The sequence below is a fragment of the Oculina patagonica genome, chromosome 4 (genome assembly GCF_052425735.1).
Source record: "Oculina patagonica isolate OP01 chromosome 4, crgOcupat, whole genome shotgun sequence".
NCBI classification, from domain to species: Eukaryota; Metazoa; Cnidaria; class Anthozoa; order Scleractinia; family Oculinidae; genus Oculina; species Oculina patagonica.
Window position 1 is genome coordinate 32208276 of NC_135761.1, and position 12513 is coordinate 32220788.

The 12513-nt window shown below is 38.8% G+C and overlaps 1 pseudogene; it reads left to right on the forward strand.

Moving 5' to 3' along the window:
* Positions 1-11512: 11512 nt before the first annotated feature.
* On the forward strand, positions 11513-12243 carry LOC144652168 (uncharacterized; annotated as a pseudogene).
* Positions 12244-12513: the final 270 nt, after the last annotated feature.

The following is a 12513-nucleotide window of genomic DNA, read 5'->3' on the forward strand; positions in this document are numbered from 1 at the left end:
CTTAACCCACTGTTACTTTCAAGCTTTGTTCTACAATTTATTTGAATTATATTATTTTATATTAGGAATCCAATGATAGTCCAGAAGAATTTGCCAAGGGACAAGTGGCTGGAGCATAAAATTCCGACCAACCGTGGATAAAGCGCAATATACTTGAAGCCAATGATAGCCAGTTCTTCCTTGTCCTTGACAGGAAGGTTATGTTCGAGGTAAAATCGCCATCAGCTTTTTTCCCCTATGCAGTTTATGTCCTACTCAGTATACATTTCGCGTTCAATGTGGCATACAAGGATAGCCAAAAGTCCTTGTATGTTTTCTTAGGAGAATTTGGTTTGGGGGTACACATTCCCAAGAAAACCAAAAAAAAACTGCACCATTGTTAATGGACTGTTTAACACAGAAGAAACAGAGTACATGGAGTATTTTGGCCAGGTTGGCCAAAATACGATTAATGTAATCCACGATCAGCTTCAATTTGGATTAAAGATTTTTTCAGTCCCACTATTGGTCCGTTTTGACAATTGAAAACTTCTTCTCAAGAAAATGCCACAGGGACAAGTATGTTGAACAACTCAACAGTGATCCTTGAGGTATTCAGCAACAATGTTTTTTTTCTTCTTAGTTTTGTATTCTGGCCGGGTTTGTTGGGTTTTTGTTGTTGTTGTTGCCCATGATGCATTTTATCGTTTATGTTTTCTATTTTGTGAGAGCTTGTTTTTAATTTTGCACTTGCAGCACATGGTCAGTTATTTATTCCTTTGGGCTCTCATTGATATGGTTTTAATTGTATTTAGTTAAATTCCTCGACTACATGATTGGAAAAACTCTTTATTTTGTACCTGGAGACCAAACTTCATTTGTTGAAAACTTGATACATAGCAAGAAGTTTCGCTCAACATTTGGCCTCACACAAAACTGAAGACATTGTGAACAATCCAACAATCCAGGCCCTTGTCAAAGAGTATCAAAGTTGTGTGGACAAGAAAAAAAAGTGAGATTACAAAGAGATCTTCATAGCAAAAGGGCAAGATCTGCATTGGCAGTTCTTTCAAAGGATCACACGTAACACTTGAAGGCGAACAGACCCCAGAACATCTTAATAACAGGGTTGATGCTGCCAGTCCAATTGGAAGGCTTACCTGTTACGCTGATGTTAGGAGACTATTGTCTATTGTGGCCATGGACTATCCTTATATTTTTTACAGGAATTGTTTCAGTGTTTATTCCATTTATTCCAACTTTATTCCATTTTCTTCAAAGTCACTTAAGAGGGCGTCCGTGTTACAGCGGATAAGGCACTTTTCGGACCTTCACCGATTTCCCTGATTTTTTCAGTGAAAGTCGACAATTATATCCCAGTGACAAATATCACATTTATTTGGATCAATTCGATATTTTATATTTTTTGCGAGGCGATTTTCAAAGTCACCTCAAAACCATGCAATTCGCCATTGGAGACTCCGTAAACTTGCTATAAATGACGGTCGCTGCCAAAACTTTATTACTCAATTCAACGAGCTGATTATTTTACATATTGAAGTTTCATCTTCCCTCGATAGTGTAGAGGTTTAATAATTGAAATCTATTTAAGTCTCGTTAAGTTATGATTTTTTTAAATTGACTCCCAACAAACTCCGGAATGTGCAAAGCGTGACATGCCTGTAGTTGAAAGCCATTTTCTCGAATGTGGGACCTGATCTAGAATCGTGTCTATTGTAACTCAAAAGTACTAACACCATTATAGAAAAGTATGGAATAAAATTTGTGGGCACTCTTTACTGCGCGCCGTACAGAGCTCCACGAATTTCCCAAATATTCGCCATTTTGATCCAAAACAAAGAAAACGCTTGAGCGACCGATAAACCAATTCCAGAACCGTGAATGTTTGGAGATGTGTTAAATACTGCTAGAAGTCAGGCTGTAAATGGAAAATATTTTTCTTTCGCAGTTACAACCGTTTTAGCCGATTTCTCGGTATTTTCAACGCTCACAGCAATAAATATATCACTTCGATCAATATGCAAATTTCGGCATAAGCCCGTGTTGTCACGGAACATCTGTATACCGCAACAATTTGCCTAAAAACGTTTTCCAAAGCAATTATTTCCTTCTTACCTGGCCGGGCGATAAGATTCTTTAGGCTTCTATGTTAAAGCTTTCTTTTTGTTTGTGGCTGTAGAGAAGCTGTTTCATTTCCCACGCTGCGATGAAACAGTGTTTGTTTTGCCGCAAGACTGACTTGTTCATTTCAGTCTAATTCAATTAAAGCCTTATTTGTCAAACCCCTGTCGGCCCCTTTTTTTGTTTTTCTCTTTGCAAAACCTTTTAAAAAACATTGTAAGCTTCTGAGGATGTTTTTTCATACCCAAAAGGGTTTTTATTTGCTTGGCTTTTTTTCGGAGGGATTTATTCGAAAAAATTACAATCCAGTCTGGTCTTGTGGAAACAAGCTAGGGAAATCCCTGATTTGCGTCGCACAAGTTTTGTTTGCATATTAGAACAGTGTTTTGTGAAAACTATCGGACTCCAATGAGGCAAAGCAAGTTCTACAATTATCTTATAAACATTAAAAGTCTTTGAAGCATTGTAGACATAAAATAAAAATAATTGGGATAACTCAATGTTTGTTTTTGCAAACTTACTTGTTTGTTTCAATCTAATTCAATTTAAACCGACCAATTAATGTCCGCGATTTTGTCTAATTTCGAGAAAATACTTGCGCGTCCTTTCTGCACGAAATGGCAGCCATTGCATCCAATTGCTCTCTTCACGAGATATTACAGACTCCGTGTGGTTCTAGTAGAAATGAGGAGAGCCATGTGTTGCTCTCTGAGTGCAACTCGGATATTTCAGCTCATTTGTCGAGCTGCCACTTATCGAAATGCGGCGATGTTACGGAAGCCGAACTAATCATGGCGAGAGCGTGACGTTACCAACGGCTGTGAAGTAGACTGAGTGCGGGCTTGACCATTACAAGGTGTGGTCGATGCTACTTTTTTTTTTTTTCCAAAAAAAGCGTTAACACTATCCCGCTAAATTTGAGTGAAATATATCCCACCGGGGGGGGGGGGGGGGTACTTTAAAAAAATTTGTACGGGAAGGCTTCGCCTGAGCTCTAACCCCTGCTCTTTTATAAACGATTTTGACAGAAATCGTTCCCTTTTTGTATACCTTTTACTAAAAAAAGGTACCCCTTTCATATACCTGAAAGACATGGTATAGACTTAAGATACGACGTTTTCTTGTATATGGTCTAATGAACGTCCACTCTCAAATAAACGAACAACCTCGTATCTAGTAAACACCTCCCTTGAGGTGTAAAGTCTATAGACGCCCCCCCCCCCAAAAAAAAAAAAAAATTAAAAAAAAAATAAAAAAAGTTGAATCGCCTCATAAACCAGGGAAACGCTTCACAGCGTAACATCACGCAATCTTTTTTTTGTTTGCTTGACTCGGACATCGAAAAGGCAAACAATGCTAACATGGTTGACCCTAATGGCGCTGAAGACATCAGCATCAAACTATGAACGCAACTACTAACAAGGCAAGAGACGAGCAGAACGATCGCTTATTTGGCAGAGAAAAATGGCTGACCAAGAGCCAAGTGCAGGGCTTCTTTTCCCGCCGTGCAGCGGCTAGACGAAGAAAAGGAGGAACCAGAAAAAATCGACCTGAGTCCCAGGGAGCTATTGCTAGAGGAAGAAGAAGTTGATAGACAACAACTTGTTGAAGAGGTAGTGAACGAACTGAGGCCGCAGCACCCACTGTCGTACGACGCATTCAACCTGTGCGAGTGTGTGAAAGAACATAAACTGGACAAATTTAACGCGCCAATGCTCAAAGAAATCTTGCGCCATTTTGAGGTCCAATTCAAATCGAAAGACAAAAAGAAAGACCTGATTGAACAACTAAGGTTGTTCAAGATTGAAAAAGAATGAATATAAAGGGATAAACAAGTCACTAACCTTGCAAAGAAACATTCATTAGCACATAAGGTTAAACGTAGTACGATCCTCTTTTCACGAAAAACAGTTTTCTGTTATTGCCCCCGCAGGGCTTTCGCCCAGAGACGAAAGCCCGAGGAGGCATTCATTGTAGAGCGTATAGATAGAATGTGTACTTACAGTCCGAATATACGGTATGTATACCAGAAAAAAACCTCGATTTGCTCGAACAAGGCCGCAAGGAATCTCTGAGTAATGATAATCTTTCGCCGCAAGGGATTCCTGGGTAATGATGACGTAAAGGCAGAAAATGCCCGAAGAAGTTATGGGTATTACGATGTCACGATAACAGGGGGTAGCGGTAAATAAAAATCCCTATCTTGGGTTAGAACGGTATTAAAAAAGACTGACCCGCGTTTTGGCATTTGTCACACGTTGATTACTCCGATGTTTGGCTTACGCGTGTTCACAGATTTGTTCGAGCGGTTTCTCTGCTTTGGTTGTGTTAAGTGATATTTGATGCAGTTGTGAGTAATACGTCGAAAGATTTCGAGCAATCGGTTTCGTGTTCTTGGCAACTTGTGTTCCAAGAGCTGGTTCAAGCGTTAAGGTTTGTTCTCGGGGGTAATTCGTTTAGCTAACAAACTGTCAGATTATTTGATCCATAAAGTGGTTTGAATAAGGATCAAAAATTGTTTTCTCGAATCTTTGAATGTGTCATATTTTGTTACTCGTGGAATTTTTAGGCTTTTTGAACTGGGAATCATTGTAAGTTTAATAATTGTGAATGTTATAAGCCCGAGATAATAATGTGTTATGTGTTATTTCCGCTAGGTGTTATTTCCGCGTGCTAGGTAATATATCCATCGACTTGAACTTGTGAATATTTTTGGGACGCAATGGTGTCACACAACAAGAAATTCCGCAGCAAAGAGATCAAACAATGTCTTGACGTACATGGCACAGTAAAAAAGAAGCCTAATTTTAAAGGCTACAAAAAGACTCTACTAATCCTAGATTATTGCTGTAAAACAAATTATAAAAAGGCGGGGCAGCTTTCTAGTGAGAACTATTAGTAGTCAAGACTTGATGAGTTAATAGACAAATGTAAAAATGCGGGTTCTTTCATATTTGTTATATTCATGTTGTCGAAAAAACATATATCGTAGCAGGGCTCGCGACTCCCTTCAATTACCGATAGTAATAGAATATGAAATGCACATTTGTGTTACATATTTATTTTCTTGTTTAGAGACACTTTAATGCCCCGCCCACTAATTAATTATGGCAGATAAATTAATGGCCACCATCTTATTAAAAATCAAATCAATACAATGACTTCCAATTAGAAAGCCCCGAGTGTTGGTGTTTTTACTTTTATGTCTCGAATACTTCAGAGACTTTTGATGTTCATCAAATAACTGTTTATTACCGTTTGTTTATGAGAAAGGGCTAGAAGGGGGTAAAATGAGAAATTGGATTGGGCAAATTGTTGCTGGGAAAATGAAATTTGGGTCACTGGGACTGGGAATCACAAGTAAAAACCAATAGATAAAACTGGGATTTGGATTTGGAAAATACGGGAAAACAATAGGCTAGGGCTTTACCCTAATACCCACCCCACCCCCCTCCCCCAACCCCCCCCCCACCCCCTCCTCTCGCCTCCCTCTATCAGGAACCTGTATGAAATTTGCGAGTCTTGACAAGACAAGGAGCATATTCGACACCCTCGACAGCAAATCTGCAAGTTTCAACTCAATACAAGAAGGGCATTTTTGGAACGTGAATTTTCTTGAAAAAGTCCCCTCGAAAAGGCCAAGCGAAAACAAAAACCCGGGTCTTGACAAACTAGGCAGCCTGGCCGGTTTTAATTGAATTAGACTGAAACGAACAAGTCAGTCTTGCGGCAAAACAAACACTGTTTCATCGCAGCGTGGGAAATGAAACAGCTTCTCTACAGCCACAAACAAAAAGAAAGCTTTTACATAGAAGCCTAAAGAATCTTATCGCCCGGCCAGGTAAGAAGGAAATAATTGCTTTGGAAAACGTTTTTAGGCAAATTGTTGCCGTATACAGATGTTCCGTGACAACACGGGCTTATGCCGAAATTTGCATATTGATCGAAGTGATATATTTATTGCTGTGAGCGTTGAAAATACCGAGAAATCGGCTAAAACGGTTGTAACTGCGAAAGAAAAATATTTTCCATTTACAGTCTGACTTCTAGCAGTATTTAACACATCTCCAAACATTCACGGTTCTGGAATTGGTTTATCGGTCGCTCAAGCGTTTTCTTTGTTTTGGATCAAAATGGCGAATATTTGGGAAATTCGTGGAGCTCTGTACGGCGCGCAGTAAAGAGTGCCCACAAATTTTATTTCATACTTTTCTATAATGGTGTTAGTACTTTTGAGTTACAATAGACACGACTCTAGATCAGGTCCCACATTCGAGAAAATGGCTTTCAACTACAGGCATGTCACGCTTTGCACATTCCGGAGTTTGTTGGGAGTCAATTTAAAAAAATCATAACTTAACGAGACTTAAATAGATTTCAATTATTAAACCTCTACACTATCGAGGGAAGATGAAACTTCAATATGTAAAATAATCAGCTCGTTGAATTGAGTAATAAAGTTTTGGCAGCGACCGTCATTTATAGCAAGTTTACGGAGTCTCCAATGGCGAATTGCATGGTTTTGAGGTGACTTTGAAAATCGCCTCGCAAAAAATATAAAATATCGAATTGATCCAAATAAATGTGATATTTGTTACTGGGATATAATTGTCGACTTTCACTGAAAAAATCAGGGAAATCGGTGAAGGTCCGAAAAGTGCCTTATCCGCTGTAACACGGACGCCCTCTTAAAAGCACAGTCTACATGTAACTGCGGAATTGTTGTTTATCAAACGGAGGCCTCTGGATAACAACGGAAGTCCCTGGGCAAGATTTGTTTTGGAGGGATCGTGCGCTTTAGTTTACACGTGTGTTCATTCGCTTCACGGAGAAAACCTTTCAACTCACAAGCAAACAGCAAGTTTGCGTCAAAACTGCATGGAAGGAACTGGAAAGTCCAGAGTTGTTTCAAAAATATGCAGAATTAAAGGAAAAGACGTTCGAGTTGTCTACTTGACTGGAATAGCATGTAAATTTTTCAAAAGTGAGGATAATCTCGTAGTAACAGTCCATTCTTTTATTGTAATAGACACCACCCAAGGATGGTTCGATTCTGTTGTCGTTAGGTTACTTAAAAGCACAGTCTACATGTAACTGCGGAATTGTTGTTTATCAAACGGAGGCCTCTGGATAACAACGGAGGTCCCTGGGAAAGATTTGTTTTGGTAGGGATTGCCCGCTTTAGTTTACATGTGTGTTCATTCGCTTCCAGGAGAAAACCTTTCAACTCACAAGCAAACAGCAAGTTTGCGTCAAAACTGCAAGGAAGGCCACAATTTTTCCATTTTTGGCGAGGCAGGAACTGGAAAGTCCAGAGTTGTTTCAGAAATATGCAGAATTAAAGGAAAAGACGTTCAAGTTGTCTACTCGACTGGAATAGCATGTTAATTCTTCAAAGGTGACAATAATCTCGCAGTAACAGTCCATTCTTTTATTGTAATAGACACCACCCAAGGATCGTTCGATTCTGTTGTCGAAAAGGCGTGCAATTACCCTGTCGTAAGGAAAAGCCCTTTGAAGGAAAATGTGTCGCGTGGGACGAGTGCTCGATGGCAAGCACTTGTCTCTTGGAGCTGTTTCACGAAATTACATCACAAGTTCATGGCAACCGGAAACCTTTTTTGAGGGATCCAAACAATTTTGGTAGGTGACTGGTTACAGCTCAAACCTGTATCGAACAGATTTGATGATGGTCGACCTATGTATAAATCTTTTTTACACAAGTGTCTCTTTCCACATACGATCCAGCTGACAATTGCACATCGCCAGAATGAACGAGAGCTTAATGACAGTGAAAACGCAATTCATCTTTATTCTACAAACCTTATGGTCCATGCTCACAGTAATTCACATTTGGATGCGCTTGAAGGTGAACCCGTGTTGTTCATGGCCGCAAATACTGGGGACATTCTAGGCCTGCATTGTCCAGTAACAGAAGTCGCAAATTTCAAAACTCGTGCACCACTGCTCAAGAGGAACGAAAGCGAAAGGCTTTTTGCATTGATGCGTTGACCAAACTGGTTTTGCAATGTTGGTGCTGTGATTAAGTCAGTTTCTTGGAAACACGCAAAAACAGAGAAAATGAAAGTCTATATAAGTTTTAGGACAAACAAAAACATGCATTAATGTTTTCAAAGATAAACTCATTTTCAAAACTCAAACTGAAAATGCTGATTGGAAGCAGGAGTCTATCTCCTGGTAGAAGTCAGAAGAGGATATGAAAGAGGCTAAATCATTTCACCTTTCGTTACGAGAACAGGTTTTGTGTGCTTTTGTTCGCTAATGCATACAGTGTAAGCAAGGTGAAAATGTCGAATTCTATCAGCTTAGTAACATGCTTGAAAGGCAGTAGACGGGAGGAGGCAGCTCCACCCACAGGCTTTTTATAATTTATTTGAATTGTATTATTTTATATTAGGCATCAAATGATAGTCCAGAACAATTTGCCAAAGGACAAGTGGCTGGAGCATACAATTCCGACCAACCGTGGATAAAGTACAATATGCTTGAAGCAAATGATAGCCAGTTTTTCCTTGTCCTTGACAGGAAGGTTAGGTGCGAGGTAAAATCGCCATCAGCTTCTTTCCGCTATGCAGTTTATGTCCTACTCAGTATACATTTCGCATTCAATGTGGCATACAAGGATAGCCAAAAGTCCTTGAATGTTTTCTTAAGAGAATTTGGTTTGGAGGTACACATTCCCAAGAAAACCAAAAAATACTGCACCATTGTTATTGGACTTTTTAACACAGAGGAAACAGAGTAAATGGACGGCTTATATTTAGAAAACCAATTTTTATCTTTTTGACTTCAGGGCCAGGTTGGCCAAAATACGATTAATGTAATCCACGATCAGCATCAATTTGGATTAAAGATTTTTTCAGTCCCACTATTGGTCCGTTTTGACAATTGAAAACTTCTTCTCAAGAAAATGCCACAGGGACAAGTATGTTGAACAACTCAACAGTGATCCTTGAGGTATTCAGCAACAATGTTTTTTTTTTCTTCTTAGTTTTGTATTCTGGCCGGGTATTTTGTTTTTTGTTGTTGCTGTTATTGCCCATGATGCATTTTCTCGTTTATGTTTTCTGTTTTGTGGGAGCTTGTTTTTAATTTTGCGCTAGCAGCACATGGTCGGTTATTTATTCTTTTGGGCTCTCATTGATATGGTTTTAATTGTATTCAATCAAATTCCTCGACTACACGATTGGAAAAACTCTTTATTGTGTACCAGGAGACCAAACTTCATTTGTTGAAAACTTGATACATAGCAAGAAGTTTCGCTCAACATTTGGCCTCACACAATACTGAAGACATTGTGAACAATCCAGGCCCTTTTCAAAGAGTATCGAAGTTGTGTGGACAAGAAAAAAATGTGAGATTAAAAAGAGATCTTTATAGGAAAAGGGCAAGATCTGCATTGGCAGTTCTTTCAAAGTATCACACGTAACACTTGAAGGCAAACAGACCCCAGAACATCGTAATAACAGGGTTGATGCTGCCAGTTCAATTGGAAGGCTTACCTGTTACGCTGATGTTAGGAGACTATTGTCTATTGTGGCCATGGACTATCCTTACATTTTTTACAGGAATTGTTTCAGTGTTCAAGCAAGAGAACAACGGCAGCTAAGGTGCAATGCATTCTGTCTGGTCGAAGTGGAACTCCTCTTGCAATATTTACGTTTTCAAGGCAGTGTCTCAGTCAAGAAGTCCTCAGTGAGCTTTCAGAGTTCTTCCAACGAGACAGTTACTCAAGAGCTTCTTCTTGTAGAAGTGTTGTCATAAACAATGAGGAGACCCCGATTCGGTACCGGAAGGACAATGTTAGGAACTTATCAACCAGTATCATGCCTTTTACATGTAAATAGGGGATTTTTATAATGGTTAAGTTTCAGGACAGACTGTGCCCACACAATAAATAGTGTTTGCTTTATTTTGGCCCCCCTTATTCAAAATCTTTTCAAAGTTATTTATTTTGACATGTCTCATTTAATGATTGTCAGCTCTTGATCCAACTTTTGCTCTGTTTTCAGAAACTGAGATGGTGGGAAAGGCAAACCTTTCAGCCAGAAAGAAAGAATTAAAACTCTTTTAGAGTCTGACAACTCGATAGGATTTATTTCATCTGAGGAGAGCGACACAGGGGAAATAAAGCAAGCAACTGGCCCACACCCAAGACATTTTCCCATAGAGTGGGAGTGCACGAAGCTCACAAAGCAGTCTTGGACAAAACATACCAGGCCAGGATGACAAAGCAACAGAAAAAGACTGCTGCGAAAGTGGCTACAGCTGCTGGGCAACATGTTCCTAGCAGACCTCTACCTGAAAACTGCCCCTCTTGGGCAGGACGATCTGTACATGGTGGTCGGTAACTAAGGAGCTATCCTCCACTACGCTATTTTGGTCACGTGTTCCAAGCGTCCTCCAAAATGATGTCATTTTCCATAAGTCATGTAAATGAACTCGACTGACTTTTCTCCATGTTGGGGGCTTGCATAAATTAAAATGCAATCTTCTGGCTGAAAATATGCCAGGGAGGTGTGCTAGGGCTGTTGTCATTCAAAATTTGGCTGTCTTTTTAACCCACTAAATACATGCTAGGTGTGGTTTTGCAGACCACATATGGACATTATGTTTTGGTCTTTCTAGTTCCAACTGTTTGTATTTTTATCTAGTTTTAATCTATTTTATCTTTTTTCTTTTTTTATTGATAATATATTTGTAGTATTATTAACTTTTATTCTAGGGGAGGGCCACAGTTTTTCTTTTTTTATCTATAATGTAACCCCCACAAAAAAAAAATTTTTTTTTTTTTTTTTTTTTTATATTAAAAGGAGTACAATAACGTAAATTCAAGTTAGACATTTATGTTAGGCTCTTGTGTCCTACATTTGAAGCAAAGATGGTTGTCCCTTGAGGATGTCTCTTTATGGCTTTATTTGAGAAATTTGATTTAACAGATTCTTCATTATAAGTAGGAAAAAGGTTTCTTTACTCTGCTTTAACATTTGAGCTATACCTTGGTGCCTTAATAAAAAAAACATGATTTTATTTAGCCCAATACATGTTTTTAGAATGTCAAGGGACATTTTCATAAAAAATATTTAAAGGTAGATCAGAAACTTTTAGTCTAGTTGTATATTTCAGTAAAGTGTAATTAAAATGGCAATATTTGAATGTGTAACTGTGAGATTGCAGGTGAATAAAGGTTGGTTGATTGATTGATTGACTGAGTTTATTTTAATTTATTTAATTTTAGAGAAATTAGAAAGACGAAAGGAAACCGTTGCAGTAGCGCTTAAGGACAAAGAAAAGCAGTAAGACACCATAACTAGAGAATATGAGAAACTTTAGGTGCTACTGAACAAAAACAAAATGCCAAACCTAAAGAATGAATACGCCAACAACCTTTGAAATGGTAAATAATCCAAACTCTATCACAAGATACAAGGGAAGGTAGAAAACCAAAAACATTCTAGAATTTATTCATTGTGGAGAGGAAGGGTCAATCTATGGGGCATGGGGCTATTTACGATCAAAAACAACAACAGATCAAATAGAGAAATTCATTGGTAGTTAAAAGGGGGGTCGTTTTCTACAGGGTGTGTTTGGGAGGGATATGAAAGAATATGTCAACAGTGAGGAGGCAATAAAGCAGGCTGTTGCCATGAAATATCAAGCATTTTTGTCCAGAAGAAAATTCCAACTTATTCGTAAAACTCAAAGTTCAGTTTTCAATGCTGAGAAAGATGTCTGGTTACCTAGGAATGTTAAGTGTGCTGGTGGAAATATTTATCTTCCTCCCATTTTCTCAGATGAAAGGGTTGATAAATTTGTAAAGAGGAAAGATATAGGCCATGCTTCTGATATCCTTAACTATTTGGGTGTATCTAGGACAGTCACAGGTCTAGCTTTTATGATTCTTGATTTGCATTTCGTTTACCTTATCTTAGAGACCGACTTATCTGGTTTAATGAAAATGTAAATCACATTATTGTACAATTTTCTGATGATGGTGCCCCAGTAACAAGTGATCTCAGCATGTCCATAGGGTCATTTACACTGTGGAACTTTGGGGACAAAGTAAGGAGTAGAGATTATCAGCATCTCTTACATTGCTAAAGTGCCAGTGAGAAAGACAGAGTGAGTGAAGATCTTCGGAAACAGCACACTGAAGAAATGCTTTTGTCATGGCAGAGTTGGGCAAGTGGTGAGTTAAATCAGGCTGGTACATATTGTACCCTTCCCCTTGTACTTTTGTTAACAAGGTAATTTGAGAGCAATGGGGGGGCAACCATAAGGCATTCAGATTCTGATACCAGGAAGCCACCCACCATGCAGAAGAGGAAAGAAGACCTTGATAAACTATCAAGATTTAGAGAATCCTCGGAC